The sequence below is a fragment of the Pinus tabuliformis genome, chromosome 8, assembly GCF_031772625.1.
Source record: "Pinus tabuliformis cultivar Carrire ecotype Pingquan chromosome 8, CPIR1, whole genome shotgun sequence".
NCBI classification, from domain to species: domain Eukaryota; kingdom Viridiplantae; phylum Streptophyta; class Pinopsida; order Pinales; family Pinaceae; genus Pinus; species Pinus tabuliformis.
The window spans coordinates 1,857,000,910-1,857,017,227 of NC_142294.1; the positions used below are offsets into that span (position 1 = coordinate 1,857,000,910).

The following is a 16,318-nucleotide window of genomic DNA, read 5'->3' on the forward strand; positions in this document are numbered from 1 at the left end:
ATACCAAACACACATGTGCCTATTCAGGTTCAAAATTGCTAACTTTCTTTGATTAAGTATGTCAGGATAGTCATGGAAATTTTCAAAAATTGCAACTTGCTGTTCAGCATGTGATTTGACCAATTATAGCTTGTGCCTCACTCTTTATTGGTTCTAGGTTATCTTGTCTGCATCAAGAACCTTAATAACATCATTTTAGCTGAGCATTTCTGAGATATAATTTTCCTGCCTCACAAACATGCTCCCCCCTACCATTTAGGCTACTTTTCCCTTCTTTTCTATAAAAAAATTACATGATTGGAAATAAATTTTCTAGCATAGTATCAATGGTAAATAACAAACCAGGAATATACACTAATTCCACTACCACGTTTTTGCCTTCAGGGCCAAGTAGATAATTAGGATCAGAACTTGCAGGTTAAGGCTTGGCTATTAGAATTCTTACAGTGAATGTCCCTTTCAAGTTGGGTGAAGTATGGCAAACTAAAGAGGGTCAAAAATACAGCACAAAGCAGCAAAAGGTACTTTTGCATTGGCTAAGTGTCAAGCATGCAAGAGTCATCCAAAGTCCCCTTAGCATACTTCAATTTATTGAATGAGTTGCTTTTGTAATTTAGCCCAAGTCTAACTTAGCAAAAGCACATAATTAATTACATTGGCTATTGAGCTAAAGAAACTAACAAAAAGTATATTATTTACTTTACTAAATTTGTTTTAATCTCAACCTTTAATCTCATGTGGGTTAGGATTCAATCCTAGCCATCTATCACTTTGGAAATTAAGGTTAGGGATATAGCTCAATGAAAAATTTTAAAAACAAGGCTAAGGAGAAGAGAAAGACACGAGAGAATATGATACTCAGAGTTGAAGAGAGAGGGAGTGTTGCAGCAGTCGAGAAAAATCCAAAGAAGGAAGATTGATTGGACGCCGAGGCCATACTAATTTATTATTCTTCTGAGCAACAGATTTGCAGAGAGCTGCACATGTGAGCGAGTTTCAGCTTCAGAGGAGCGAAGGGTTTGCGCAAGGGAACCGTGATAGCAAGGAAAGATTTGGGCCACATGCACGAGAGAGATAGTCCGCAGGCCGCATGTGTGACGATTAGGAGGGTGTGAGGCCTCATGTGTGAGTTTCTAGATGGCCACATGAATGGAGAGAAGCAAGCAAAGGTGCAGATCGAATTTTCTTAGAGGCTAATAAAGAAGATTCTAAATTGCTGTAAATTTTCTAGTAATTTCATTGTGGACCATTTTCCCTGTAAGGAAGTCCTCATTATTCAAATAATAAAAGTGAAGAGCAATTGGAGGGTTATTTGTTGTGTGAAAGATTTCCATTTAGTACTTGCAGAAATATTTTATGGATATAAAAAATTGCTAGGAATTAAAATCAGATCTAGAATTGAGAAATTAACATGGTATCAGAGCAATAACACTAAAGAAACCAGATTTATTACAAGTTACAATAGCTTTTTTTAAATTGAGTAACAAATTTTCCTTTGGGTTTCTGATTTGGGAGATACTTGCAACCAATTTGAGGTTTGAAGACAGATTGGAGGGCGCATCTAACCTCATCCCTTGGAAGGCAAGGGTTTCATTGATTCTCATGGAAAATAGCATATGGAAGTTTTCCAACACCAAACACACCCTACTTCAGAATGGTGCAGAACTAGTCATCCACACTCAGCCAGAAGGATTATCTTGGATGCAGTGAAGGATCATGAGATTCCTCATCTATCCAAGAAGAATACAACAAGGGAAATGCGGGAGGCTCTGACGAAGCTATACCAAAGCGATAACACCAACAGAAAGACGGTGCTAAGAGAGAAACTCAAGAGCACCAAGGTGACCAGATTATCTTATCTCACCAAGATCACACAGGTTTGTGGTGAGTTGGCTGGGGTTGGGGAGACCGTGATAGATGGAGACATGGTAAGGACGGCCCTGAATGGTTTCACTAAGCCATGGGCTCTCCTTTCATCAAGGGCATTGTGAGACGAGAGAAACTTCCTGATTAGGACAGACTGTGGGATGATTTCATGTAGGAAAAGATTCGAGGGGAATCTCTCTAAGGAAGTTAGCATAGGGGTGATTATGAGAATTTTTCTCTTGCCAGTCACACAAGGAAGGGCAAGGGGAAGGTCAACAAGGATACAGAGGGAGAGGCTACTTCATAGGCTAGAAAGAAGAAAGATATGAGCAAATTGAAATGCTTTGTGTGCCACAAGAGTGGCCATTATGCTTCAGTGTCCAAACAAGAAGGGTCAGGTAAAGGCACAGCATGTTGCAACTTCTACAGATATTCAAGTAAATGAGTTTGCTACGAGATTCGAGAAGCACTTCTCATTGGTGTCTTGCCTTTATAGAACTGTAGCCAAGAGTGTCTGGTTTGTGGATAGTGATGCTTCTAGACACATAGCAGAAGCATGGGTGATTTTCACCAATTTGTTAGAAGATGACACAAATCTACATGTGGAGCTTGGCAATAATGTCAAGTATGGTGTAGAGAGAATTGGGACCATTCAGTTTCAGTTGGCGCCAGGATGTCCTCTAGAGGTGATAGATATATTGTATGTTCCACGACTAACAAAGAATTTATCTCAATCTCAACCGTGGAGAATAGGGGCTATGTCATCTATTTTAAGGATGGGCAGGTTCTTATTCGACTGAGAGATCCTATCTTTGACTCAGGGAGAGTGATTGGAGGCAAATAATAGAATCTGGATTTTGTATATGTTGAAGGCTCAGCCTCTACGAGCCTAGTTTATAACAATGACAACCTATGTGAGCTTTAGCATAGGAGGATGGGTCATTTGCATCATAGAGCATTTCCCATACTCAGGAAGATTGTCACCGGTCTTCCAAAGTTCTACATGAAGCAGTAGGGAGTGTGCAAGGGATGTGCACTTCGCAGGTATGCAAAGGTTGCTTTTACAAGCAGCGAGAGCAAGTCTAAGGGGACCTTGGATCTGGTACATACACATGTGTGCGGTCCTACATCAGTGGCATCCTTGAGTGCTTATAGTTACTATGTGACCTTCATCGATGATTCCTATAGGAGACGTGGATCTACTTCATGAGAACCAAGGATGAGGTCTTCAATTGGTTCCGGGAATTTAAAGCTCTTGTGAAAAATTAGACGGAGAAGAAGATCAGAGTTCTAATGTCAAATAATGGAGTTGAGTATACCTCCAACGACTTCCAGAATTTCTATAAGGAGGCAAGAATCAAGAAGGCACTGACAATGCCTTATAACCCACAGCAAAATGGAGTTGCTAAGAGAAACAACAAGCCCATAATTGGAGCTTCCAAGGCAATGATTTATGACCGAGATCTAACCATGTTCCTTTAGGCAGAGCCATGCAATATGTTAGTGTATGTGCAGAACAGGAGTCCTCATAAGGTCTTGGGGGGCAAGACTCCTGAGGAGGCGTTCACAAGAGTAAAACCAAAGATCAGGCATTTTCTCATCTCTCGATTGTCTAGTATATGTCCATGTACCTTCAAAGAAGAGGACGAATCTAGAACCCTAAACAGAGAAGGGCATCTTTACAAGGTATAGTGAGATTTCAAAGGCAGATAGGGTGTATATTCAAACATAGAGGAAGACTTGTTGGAATCACGATCGTCGTTAAACAAAAATCCATAGGCATTAGTCTCTGCTACAATAGCCAGAGTTAAGATCCATGAGAGGCACTTAGTCCATGTCGCGAAACACACGGGGAAAGCTGAACCCAGTGTCCAACAATCTCCCCCCCAATGTGAGTCGCGTGAGTTTCGAACTCGAGGCCTGTCGCTCTGATACCAATTGTTGGAAATACTAAGAGGGGGTGAATCAGTATTTCTTAGCAATCAGCACTTATTAATCTTTTTCAGAGCATTAGTTAATCTTCAACAGTATTATTATTATTATCTTCAGATAATCATAAACATTCATCAACAGTAAACAACACCATACAACAATGCAAAAAGATAGAGACAGTAGACACAGATTTTAGGTGGAAAACTACATCTGGGTCAAAAACCACTGAACGCTTCTTAGTAATTGTCTTCTTCTCTTTAAAAGAAATAATTACATCAAGTTTTCAGCTCCAACTGAAGGTGGCTCCAACCTGTAGGACGCTCCTACGCCTTGTTTAACAGCTGCAAGCAGAAGGACGCCTCAATGCCCTAGATGTCAAGCCCCAACCTGGTGAGTGTTCCAACACTCTGTTTACCAGCTACCAGCTACTACCGGATGGATGCTCCAACGCCCTATTCTTTATCAGCTCCAACTGAAATGACGCTCCAACACCCTGTTGCACGCTAAGACCTGCCCTAGCACGACCCTACCACCCTGAAGTGTTCTCAGGCCACAACCTGAAGGTGACTCCAATCGCCTGCCTTGCACCATCCTACCACCTTGACAAGTCGGCGCACCATGTTTCACAATTTTCAGACTAGATCCCCTTGTGCTTTGAATCAATATAAGAAAATTGTAAAGAAGATATTGTTGCTCTACTCGGTAAGAATATCACTGACAAGTCCTGGCAGCCACACTGCTCTAACTAACCAATATAAAACACTGGCATCTGCTCAATCATAATGCCAAATCAAGCCACTACACAAATTGTACACCAAACCCTGACTGTCACTTATTACTGTACAATACATTGTCACTGTTGTGTTGAGAAATCCAAAGCATGGCAGTTTAAATGACTTCTCTTATTATGACATTATCTTGTGATGGTTTATTATTATTATCCTTTCATTCAATTTATCCTTTCATTATCATCAAGACTAATGCCAATCAACAAATAGAAGAGGACACAAGATGTAGGCACGTTGCCAGGGCAAAACCCCACTCTAAGGGAAAACCCAATCAAAATTCTTCCTTCAGTAGATTCAAGATGAGACGATCAAGACCCTTACAACTTAGACTCAAGGCTACCTCCATCAAGTCATCCTTGTTTGATCTTCCTTTCACTGTGTTTGCATACCAAGATTCATGTCACTGAGTTAGCACCGAATTCTTGTCACTGAGTTTGCACCGAGACATCATTACTGTAATTCCATCAAGACCTTGTCATTGTAATGCCACCGAGAAATTATCACTGTAATAGCACTGAGACCTTCTTATTGTAAGAGCACCGAGACCTCCTTCACTGTGGTGACACCGAACCCTTCTCACTGATTTGCAATGAAATTCTGAGACGATGATTTGCACAGAGACTTTGATATGGTAGCACCAAAATTGTGGTAGTACTGTGACATCAATCTACATTTACCAATCCTGTGACATCTGAAATTATTTCTGAGATGATCTGAACATGTTCTTCTTTATTCCACCAAACCTTTCTTCTGAGATTTTGTGTGAGGTGTATCGTTGGACTGTCGAGCGAGGGATACCCTCCTATTTATAGTTGTTCTCCATAGTAAATAAGCCGACATGAGTACTTTGAAGAGTAGTGTCTCCACATAAGGTTAGGCCGACTTGTAGACCGACTGGTGGGCCGACTTGATGAAGGCTTGTTTGACAGCAAGGAGACTTTGATGGAGGAGTCTTCAAACAAGAATTGACTTTGACAATCAACCTAAAGTCTACAATGGAGGCTTGACCTAAGACAATAGACCCAAGCATGAAACCCATGCTTTAATAAGTCAATTAAATGAATAATAAAAATTCTTTTACTTTTTTTTGACAAATATTACATTTTGACTCAAGTACAATTTATGAAGACCGAAAAAATTGGCAACTAGGGCCAAACCCCATGTGGGTCTACTTATTTATGGCAGTTGATATTTTTCTTGGATTTCTCGCGTCGAGAGGTGTAGGATTGATCTAAAGATCATTCGATTCCAACATGTACATGTATTAATAGAGATATGAATTTATTTGTGTTATGTGACAATTCGTCAAGGTCGGCCAGCAACCAAACTACCCCCACTTGTCCTCAACGTTTCACCATAAATAGAAGAGGTCTTCAAGTCATTTCATACAATCATCTCTTGTGATCTCTCTCCACTTTTCTTTGGGTTTTGGAGGTAGGAGAGATCTAAAGAGGATACGCTGCCCTAGAGGAGATGCCCTAGACCTTAACGCTGTCATGGAGGAGCCTTTAATGCAATGAAGGAGGCTTCCATAATGCAGCAAGGAGAGATCTAATCGCAGGTCTAGAAGAGACCCTATCTGCTGTCCTAAAAGGCTCCCATACGCAGTCCTAAAGGAAGGGATCCAACCTTACCCTAGCCGCAGTAAAGAAGAGTCTTAACCACAGAGATCTGGCCGCTGTCCTAGCCCTAGACGCAGTCCTCTAATCCGCAGTCTCAAGAGGCCTCTATGCTGCCCTAACCGCAGTCCTCAAAGGTGATCTAATTCATAGTTAAGGGTGACCCTTACACGCTATCTAAGGAGACTCATAGCAGCTAGAGGAGGCTCCTAACCGCAGCACTTAAGGGTGCCCTAGGACGCAGTCTATGAGGGTTCTATGCAGCTAGAGGAGGATCCTTATACGCTGGGAAGAGGAGGCCTTAACTAGCCCTAGATGCAGTCAAAGAGAAGGCTATTCAAGCATGCCCTAGCCGCAGTCATGGAGGAGTCTTACCACAGCAAAATGATGCCTAATCTGACCTCTGATTTGGACAGGGACAGCGTCAAGCTTCAGGCAGATAAGGAAGGTCTGAAAATCAGTGCGAATGGCTTGTATGACGTGGAGAAGAGTGCTGAAGGGTATTTGTTGAAGTCTGTCCACCAAGGCGTGCTTTGTTAGGGCTGCGTTGACAATAAATGCAAGGGCATAATTATTGTATGTTGCAGACCTTGATTTAGAAGCTATGTACAGTCACTTGGATGGAGCAAGGGGTGTGAGATCCTGAACTTGATGAAGGCTATGAACAGTGAATTCTGTGGAAGAGAAATCACTGTGTTGAAGACCTTGGTTGGAAACCTTTGGAGCAGCAAAGGGGACTGTTAGAGGGCAGATTAATATAGGCCTATGTTCAGTGACCTTGGTGGAGCTCCGTCATTGATAGAAGGTAGATTGATAAGCTGATCATGTAAGAAAATATGAAGGTGTAGACTTCCTTGTGAGCAGCAGAGGTTTATGCTGCTACAAGAAAACTGTGTGTTAGGCCGCATGCCATAACACCACAGTCAATATTTCGTATGGGTATTTGAGGGCTCAGATCGTTAGCATAATACATGGAGCTGTCATACTGCTGAAGCCATTAGAGGGCTGTATGATGCTGCTGCAATATGAGATGGACAGAGCTATTGTCATGGGTTGGTATTATTGCATTGAAGATTAGTCAGCTAGCAAGGTGCAGCATGGTGATGGAATCACCTTGGAGAATCAGTTGAAGAATGAGGATTGATAAGTATGCCTTCACCTGAGTTCAGAACTGCAGTCCTTGTCATCAGATCTACAACCTCATTGTGTCATCTTCATGGTGAAGATCTCTGATGTCTGATCTCTCATTTTGGCAAGTCAAAGTGTTGACTTCAAATGTATTTGTACTATCTCTCTCTCTATTGAACTATTGAAGATCATAAGAAGATTTGATCAAGGGTTTCCCCACATTGGGGTTTGTCCCTGGCTGGCGCCACATCTTGTGTCCTCTTGTCTTGGCTTGTCTTCTGTGATTTATATTTATGTTCTATCTGCATTTTACTATCATGCTAATCTGGAATTGATACTGAGCTAATATGAAAAATTGAAGTAAATTTGCTCTAAGCATAGAACATACCTAAAATTAACACTAGTTGCATTTTTCAACATGTTGTTGTCACTACACTGCACTGCTCATGAATGAATATGCGTTCAAGAACTCATGAAGTGGTCTGTCCAAATCACCATACCAAGTTTCTATTGTTTCTGCAAGTAACAGGCATTGATGTCTAATGATGACTCAAACCAAGATGCCTTAGGTCATCCCTATGACCCTCTTGCAATGCTCTCAAACTCTGCCCAAGGAAGGTTACCAGCATACGTTTTATAGCTTGCTCAGATATGGCTACGAAGCACCTTCCAAACTGTTGCCATACAATGATGTCCCTGTCTCACTTCGCAGTCATGCCAAGTCAAGTCAAAGTCAAAGCATCATATTAATATGCACATGAAGGTTGCTGCAAGATCACTTATATCTCTGCCATGTATCAATGTCAAACCTATGTGTCAATTCACTGTCAAGACTGTAAGCCTATATGTCAAATCTATGTCTCAAATCTATATGTCAAGACACTATCAAATCTATGTGTCACTGTCAAGTCTATACTACACCACTGTCACAACCATATCATTGTTTCATCATGTCAAGTCACATTAATACTATTACTGCTACTGAGATATATCATTAACCATAACTACTGTTATTTTCACTGCTCAAGGATACTTTCACCAACCCAATTAGACATGTTACTTGCTTCAATGCGTATCAACAAGCATTGGTGTCATATCAAGTTTATGTCAGGTTCAGCTACTCAATCTTCATTGTTGTTGCTTGGAGAAACCTTCACTTGAAGCCTCAACTGTTTAACTGCTTCGCTGTGGTAGATGATCAAGATCTATACTGTTGTAGATCACTATTCAAGGATGCTCTAGTGGATGACTCAGAACATTAGAGTTTGACGTTACAATGAAATTATAGGTTGTAAGCAATTTCTATGGAGGACACCTGTAACCTTTTTAAGAAACCAAGCCTTCAAGTTGCCTTCTAAAAGATTATGTGTTATGTAGAGTCTAGACTGCACCAATCACTGGAACAAGGAGATATCAAGCGGATCCAAAGTATAACCAAAACTCTGCTCTAGTTAATCCTTTGTTGGTCTGGAGTGTTAGGGCTTTTACTACATAATTTTAGCGGAAAATTATATCATAGGTAAATCATTGAAGCATAATCCTTCACTTGTGATCAAATGCAATGAAACAAAAAGCCAACAAAACTTGTGACAATTACCCCAAACAGTTTTGCATTTTGTGTGCCCTAGATGATTGATTGACTGTTATAAGTCCTACTCTTAATGCCCAAACTAAACACTAAATACCATAACAAATTTCAATGAAAAGCACTGATTAAGGTGTAATGGATAACCCTTCAAGAGGTAATGAAACTCTGACCCAAAAGGTGTAAACAAATTGACCCTAAAGTTTACTGCAATTGATGCCCTAGAGGGCTGAAAAAATTCTAAGTAAAAAAGAACTGAACCTATTGTCTAAACATACCACCACACCACAGGTTTGTACCTTCAAAATAAAAAAAATGGCAATGTGAGTCCCTTATCAAACATAAATGAAGCCTGTACCCAACAGGTTTTCAACAAGAAAACACTCCACAACAGATCCGAAGTAATTCAGAAGGATGACCTCAGGTCCGAATGGTTTAGAATGTACACAATTTTAGCCAAGACTTTGTCAAGTTACTTACCCAGACCTTCACTCTTCCTCAAGCTAGGGACCTGTAAAAAGAACCTCCAAGAGACCACCCAAATGTGTGACAAACAAATCTTAACACACTTAAATGTCCTTCGCCGGTTTCCTCAGGGGTACAAGAATTTCAGAGGCAAGTTAATCAAATGATAATTGTTTTGGATCATGTGTTTGGGCGTGGATAGGTCTCCTTTTATAGATTTGGAGAGAGCTTCTAAGGTGAACGTTGGAGGAGACTTTAGGGTCTAAAACATCTTTTAATAATGTTGACTTATCTAATAAACATAACTAATAGATTACCCTAATCCCTAAGTAAGAGAACTGCTAGACTTTCTGGTAGAAGAATTTGGCTTATTAATTAGTGATGGATGCCATTTGTGGGTGCCAAATAGCTTGATGCCCTTCCTTAGGATGATGTCTCCACTAAACATGACAAAGAATCCTCATGTTTGATATTTAATGACCAACAACCAATAAGAGTATGCCAAGTCACCACCCCTTGGTGTTTTAGCACATAAACTGGGGTTTTCAACTTCAAATGCAAATATCTCTTGAACCATGAGGCCTCTCAAGGCGTGTCACATACCACTGGAAACATCTTGATGAGGAGAATCCATTATGAATGATCTCCGGGGTAAACTTATTTATTTTCCACTCCAAAGTTCTCCAACAAGCTTGGGGTATATCCATTGACTAGGAAACCCAAGCCTGGCACTTAGGGTTTTCAACCATCCAAGGGTGGAGCTACCAACTTGATGTAATCCAAACAAATATAAGAAGTATTCATTAATTGTTTGACATCACTAACTGGTGTTTTAGTCAAAGTCAAACCCAACGGTTAACATCAATGACAATGCCATCCAACAATTTCCCCCTTTGTCATTGATGGCAACACACGTACTCCTTCTGCAAGTACAACTCCCCCTGACTTCATGCTTTGATCTCCTTCCCCTGATTTCTCTTCCCCTTTGACATCAATGGCAAAGGGTGACTCCCCCTGACAATTTGCCTGCTTCCTGTGGACCTGTAATTTGCTCGTGCTTCCTTTTGTCTTGCCAAACTGAAAGAGATCAATGTGAACCTGTAATCTACCTGTGCTCCTTTTGACGTGAAGCCTTCTTCTATCTTCTTTCAAGATACTTTGTCTGCTTTGAAATGCCTTGATTAATGCTAGCAGCATTAATCTATCTCCCCCTGAACCTGATATAATCTCATGAACTTGACACATCTGATCAGAATCCTAAAAATGCTATTTTGTCCATAATGCTGCATATTTGTCGATTGTAGGCCTATCAACAAAACGAGACACATACTGCTGCATAGACTCCCCCTCTTCAAAATTCAAGGAATCAACAAGTTGGCTTCTTCAAAATAATGTATCACCCAGCTCTTCAGTTGGACCTTCTTGACTCGTGTCATCGTCCGATGTATCTGTTGATTCATCATGACCTTTTGTCATTACGAATCCTAAAAGCATTACTGCTGAGACTTTCTTATCTGCTTGATCATCTTGAACCTGTTTTCTTTTCCAAACTTTCTTGTACCTAATGTTAGGGTTGTCAATCATGGTAGATTCTATCTTGTACATGCAATCTCAAGCTATGTGCCCATAGTTATGAAATTTGTAACATTCAATGTTGAGGTTACCATTCATGGAAGATTCCATCTTATATCTGCAATCATGAGCTATATGGCCATAGTTATTGCATTTGAAACATTTAATGTTTGGCCTAGCTGACATGTACTTTCTGTTGACAAAGTCATCGTGAAATTTGTCTCGTGATTCAGCAAACCTGCTTCTAGGGTTTTGATAGTACCCTCGATAATTGTACCTATCAAACACTTCACAATCCCTAGCCATATGTCCAAAGTTAGTACATGAAAAACAATAACCATTAAATGAATTAGCATACCTGGATGGTCTTTTGTATTCATTCTTCTTCGGAGGCGGTGGTGTAGTCCTTTGTTGTCCTTTGTCCTTGATTGCTTCAGCAACATTCTTTGGAGCTGCAACATTCTTAATCTTCTTCGGTCTTTCATCTTGATCAGTCTTTTCATCAATCTGACCTTGCTTTTTGTTTATTGTTGTAGATAATTAATTATGCTGATAAATAAACAGTCAGGTTAGCACCGAGCTGATTTAGCATGCTTATATAGTTTTCAGATCTGATGTATATTTCATGTTGGCCTAGTGCTGCACTGATTTAATATCAAGATCTGATTTTCATATCATTTTATTAGATCTCGTATATGGCTGCTGTTGGAATGGTCCAATCTTTTAATCTGCAGTGTCTGGAATCCTGAATATTGTCTACAGCGTTGTGGTGTTTGCAGATATAAACTCTTGATAGGTGTTTCAGAAGGTTTAGATTCAGTTGTAGGGCTGAAGATATATAAGTGCAGATACAATGTATTATGTCATGAAGTGAAATTCTAACAAGAAAGACCCAAGGTATAAGAATACACAGAGGATGCTATATATGTGGAAAAGGAGCCACAGCCAGGTGACCTTCAAAAGAAACACCTCCAGTTACAATCGCCAAAGAGGAGGCTACACTTGAGAGCAACAATTATCTGGGGACCCTATTAACTGAGGACCTTTGTGATGCCAATGATGGTGACGATGCAGCAGAACAAGCCCACTTTCCTCGAGGAATCAGCTATGTTGTTTTGCTATTTCATTTTTGGAAATACCATTAGGCAATTTTTTAATGCAGTATATACTTGGTTTAAGACAAGAGCTATTCATGAGAACGATAACAAGTTTACTGTTTTTCTAATCATTCATGATTGTACAATCTTGAATGAACAATGTGAAATTGTCTTTTGATGAATCATTGACTGACAAACGACTGAAAATTGACTATGAAGTTGAAGTTTGAATGATTTGAAATTTGAATGATGAATTTTATCTCAAAATGAATATGAATTATTGCTGAATTACAGAGCTTGTTAGTTATGTTTTTTTCATATATGTAAACCCTGGCGTGTCCTAAGCCTCTGTTTCCAAAAATGGCATACGCACTTGTACCCACATACGATGGTAGCTTAGGTCTAGAATATAAACAACATGGAATTACAAAGTTTTTACTAAGGATGCTAATATTCAAGCACGGTCTCATAAGCAGAGATCACTAGTTATGGAACCATGATTGGTAAATGCATTTGGAAATAATTCCCAATAAACATTCCAATGATATCTTGGAAAAATAATGTCAATAACAAGGGTAAATTAAAGTTATGACATGTCCCTGGGGCCTGCATCATGGAATGAATACAATTAGAAGTGATTCTCCTATTGTGAAGGTTCACTTCAAATCAGTGATGCGAAAATCGCAATTTTATCGGATTATCGCGATTTTTATAATTCAACGATATTATCGCCCAATTTTAAAAAATCGCGATAAAAATGAAATTATCGCAATTCGATGCGTTGTTATCGTCGGGCCAGCAGACAACGGCAGCAGTGGATTGGGAGTGACCTAGGAGAAAAACTGTTAATTTTAGGTATGTTTTATGCTAGAGCAATTTATTTAAATTTTCACAGTTAGGTCAATATCTTTTCCATCACATCAGCATTAAAGTAAACTGTAAACATAAATCGTAGAAGACAAGCAAAGACAAGAGGACACAAGATGTGGCGCTAGCCAGGGACAAACCCCAATGTGGAGAAACCCTTGATCAATTCTTCTTTTATGTTCTTCAAAGTTCAACAGAGAAAGAGAGAGAGATAGTACATTTACAATAGAAGTCAACATTTTGACTTTTGATATCTGCATGAGATTAGTTGAACACAGATTGCTTCAACTGATTCTCCAAGGTGACTGCTTCACCTATCGTAGTGTTGCATTTCGTCCATTAGCTGCACCTTACTGTGTAGCACCATGTTGTACCATCACAGTGTTGGATCTTGATGACTGAGCTGCTCTCATCCGCTCTCATCATCATGCAGCTCATTATTTATCATCCCCACTGTGTTGCATCTCACATCATCATGTTGTTCCATTCATCATCATTCATCACTGCTTTGATGAGACGATTATACACCATGACTGTTCCTAGAGGTTGAGATGATCTTTGTACCTTGAGATCATAACTGCACCTTACTGTACTGTAAGATTATGATCCTTGTCTCTTACCTTTGATGAGACTGACACTCTTTGCAGAGGTGATCACTATTTCTTTCATCACTGCATATCTAATACTTCAAGTCACTGTTGTACAAGATTTATGTCATCGAGATCTATATACTAAGATCTTCTTCATCCAACCAAAACCGAGATCATTGATCTCCAAAATCAATGTTTACAGCTGTTGTGATCATAGCACATCAAGATTGTTGCAAGTATGCCGAGGGTTTATCATATCATGTAGACTTACTGAATTAGCATAGATCTACATTATTGTAATGATGCTACCAACGTGATCGTTATTGACTTGACAAGCCAAGGATGATTCATTCACTGTCCTTATCCGAAGTTATTTATGCCTCATCTATCCGAGATAGATGTGCCCAGATCACATACATCCTTCTCTGCTTTCTTCATCCGAGGATACTTCCATTAGAACACAGGTATGCTGAGTCTGCGGCTCCTTCATGTATGATCTGCGGCTACCTCACTTGACAGCAATTATGACTGCGGCTTCTTCCATGCTTGACTGCGGTTATGACTGCGGCTCTTCCATATGACAACGGATTAGGGTAGCAGATTAGGGCATCACGTTGACTGTGTATGAATGTCTTCATGAACTGCGTGTAAGGAGTCTCTTTGCCCTGCGTATAAATGTCTTCAAGAACAGCGTATAAGGTCTTCATGTACTGAGTATAAGGTCTCCATGTACAGCGTATAAGGTCTCCTCATGAACAGTATAAGTAATTGACTGCGTTGGATCAGCTAGGGCATCATCTGCGGTTAGGGCTTCATGCTTGACCAACGTATGCTCTTTTGTGTCTCTCCTTTACCAAAAACCCAAAGACGTGGAGAGGAGGAGATCACATGAAGAGGATGTGTCCAAATGACTTCAAGTCCTCTTCTATTTATACTAAAACGTAGATGATGAATAGACATGTCTATTGGGCTTCTGAGCCTACATAAGATGATGGCCGACTTGACAATTTGTCTTATAACACAAATAAATTCATAACTCCATGAATACTTGACGGAATCGGATGATCTTTAGATCAATCCTACACCTCTCGATGAGAGGGATCCAACAAAAATATCAGTAGCCATAAATAAGATGACCCACATGGAGTTTGGCCCTAGTTGCCAATTTTAACACTCCCTCTCAACTAGGGAGAACCCCATCCGCTGATCCATATGTCCAACTGTACTATCTCTGCCATCAGTGCCCTGCACAGCTCTGCTCTGCTTTGCTTAGCTCTGCTCATCTCTGCTCAGCTCTGCTAGCTCTGCTCTGCTAGTTCTGCTCAGCTCTGCTCTGCTCTGCTCAGCTCTGCTCTCTGCTGAATCATGAAGAAGAAGAATTGATCGAGAATGTCTCATACCATTCTCCACTGACCCGAAGTCAATCTCAGAGTGTGTACCACTGGTCCCAAACCAATGCTCTACTGACCCGAACTCAGTTTCAGAGTATGTACCACTCTCACTGGTCCTAGACCAGTATCATTGATCCCAAACCAATGAAGGTACTACTATGCGATGCGTCCATCGGTACTACTATGGTCCCTATCCTCATTTCCCTGCTCATTGATCAGATGAGAGGTACTTCCCATGAGTCCCGGACTGCATGGGTAGGATGCCTCGACAGGAGAACTAATCATCTTGTCCATAGGAGAGCGAATCATCCTGTCCACAGGAGAGCGAATCATCCTGTCCACAATCGCCACAGAGAACGAATCATCCTGGCCCACAAGAGAACTAATCATCCTGTTCAGCGCGCACCACCAGGGGAGGGTGAGTCACCCTGTGGTCATATGTTGCTCCAGTAAGAACCCCAAGCCCCAGAGCTCCCAGAGCTCAATGTATGCAACATGCAGGACCTATAATGTCCCTTAATAATAAATAATAAATAATATAATATAATATTAAATAAATAAAAAAATAGTAATAGTAAATAAATAATAAATAATAATAATAAATTACATGCTCTAAATAAATATAAATAAGAATAAATAGAAAAATAGTAAAAATCAATAAAGCTATCAAAAAGTAAAAACAAAATAATAAAACAAGAAAGCAGTAAAGTTGCATGTTGACACATGGAGTGTGTGCATGTGGTTCCCCTTCCAATGTTTGCTCTATTTAATAGATGGGGAGGAAGATGAGAGGCATTCCATCATTCCATGATTCCACCATCCATTCTCTTGGGAGAATAGTGTTGTGAGACAAAGGATACCCTGGCAATAGTATGTTGATTGAGGGCTCGGGGGTGGCCAGTTGTAGCAAGATTTTGTGCAATTGAGCCTACGGTTGGGTGGAGAGTCGTCCCCAAGACTTTGTTGCAGTTAGCAAAATTCAACTAGCGTTCCACAAGTAAGTTGTCTCTCCTCACATTTCTTTTGAAATTTAATGTTAACTAGTTGATAAATTGCGTGTTGATTATAAATCGCTTGATTAATCTAATTAATTATGTATTGTTATTTCGGGGCTATTACAGGACCCTTTTACAAGGGTCTCTTGACGACTCCAAGTCACTCGGGAAAATCACAGATTTGATCTTTCCCCGGGGCTTTGACAAAGTGTAGCGACATCATCTCACGACGATGGAGCTTCCTCGCTCATTGACTTACCATATCCTAGATAAGGTAGTATCTGATGTCTATCTGCTGGAGCAATCATCGAATATGGATTCCTCAATAATCGAATCCCACCTCTGGTTGTCACAGAGAATTACAGTGGTATTCATCATGTGTACAAACAGATCACTGAAGAGCTTCCTCAACCAGGCAGCTTC

At 40.2% G+C, this 16,318-nt stretch overlaps 1 protein-coding gene across 1 annotated transcript in view; it reads right to left on the bottom strand.

Moving 5' to 3' along the window:
- The window catches only part of LOC149243707 (protein-S-isoprenylcysteine O-methyltransferase B-like), a 125,518-nt gene that overhangs the window by 102,745 nt on the left and 6,455 nt on the right, over positions 1–16,318 (bottom strand). The window lies entirely within an intron of this gene.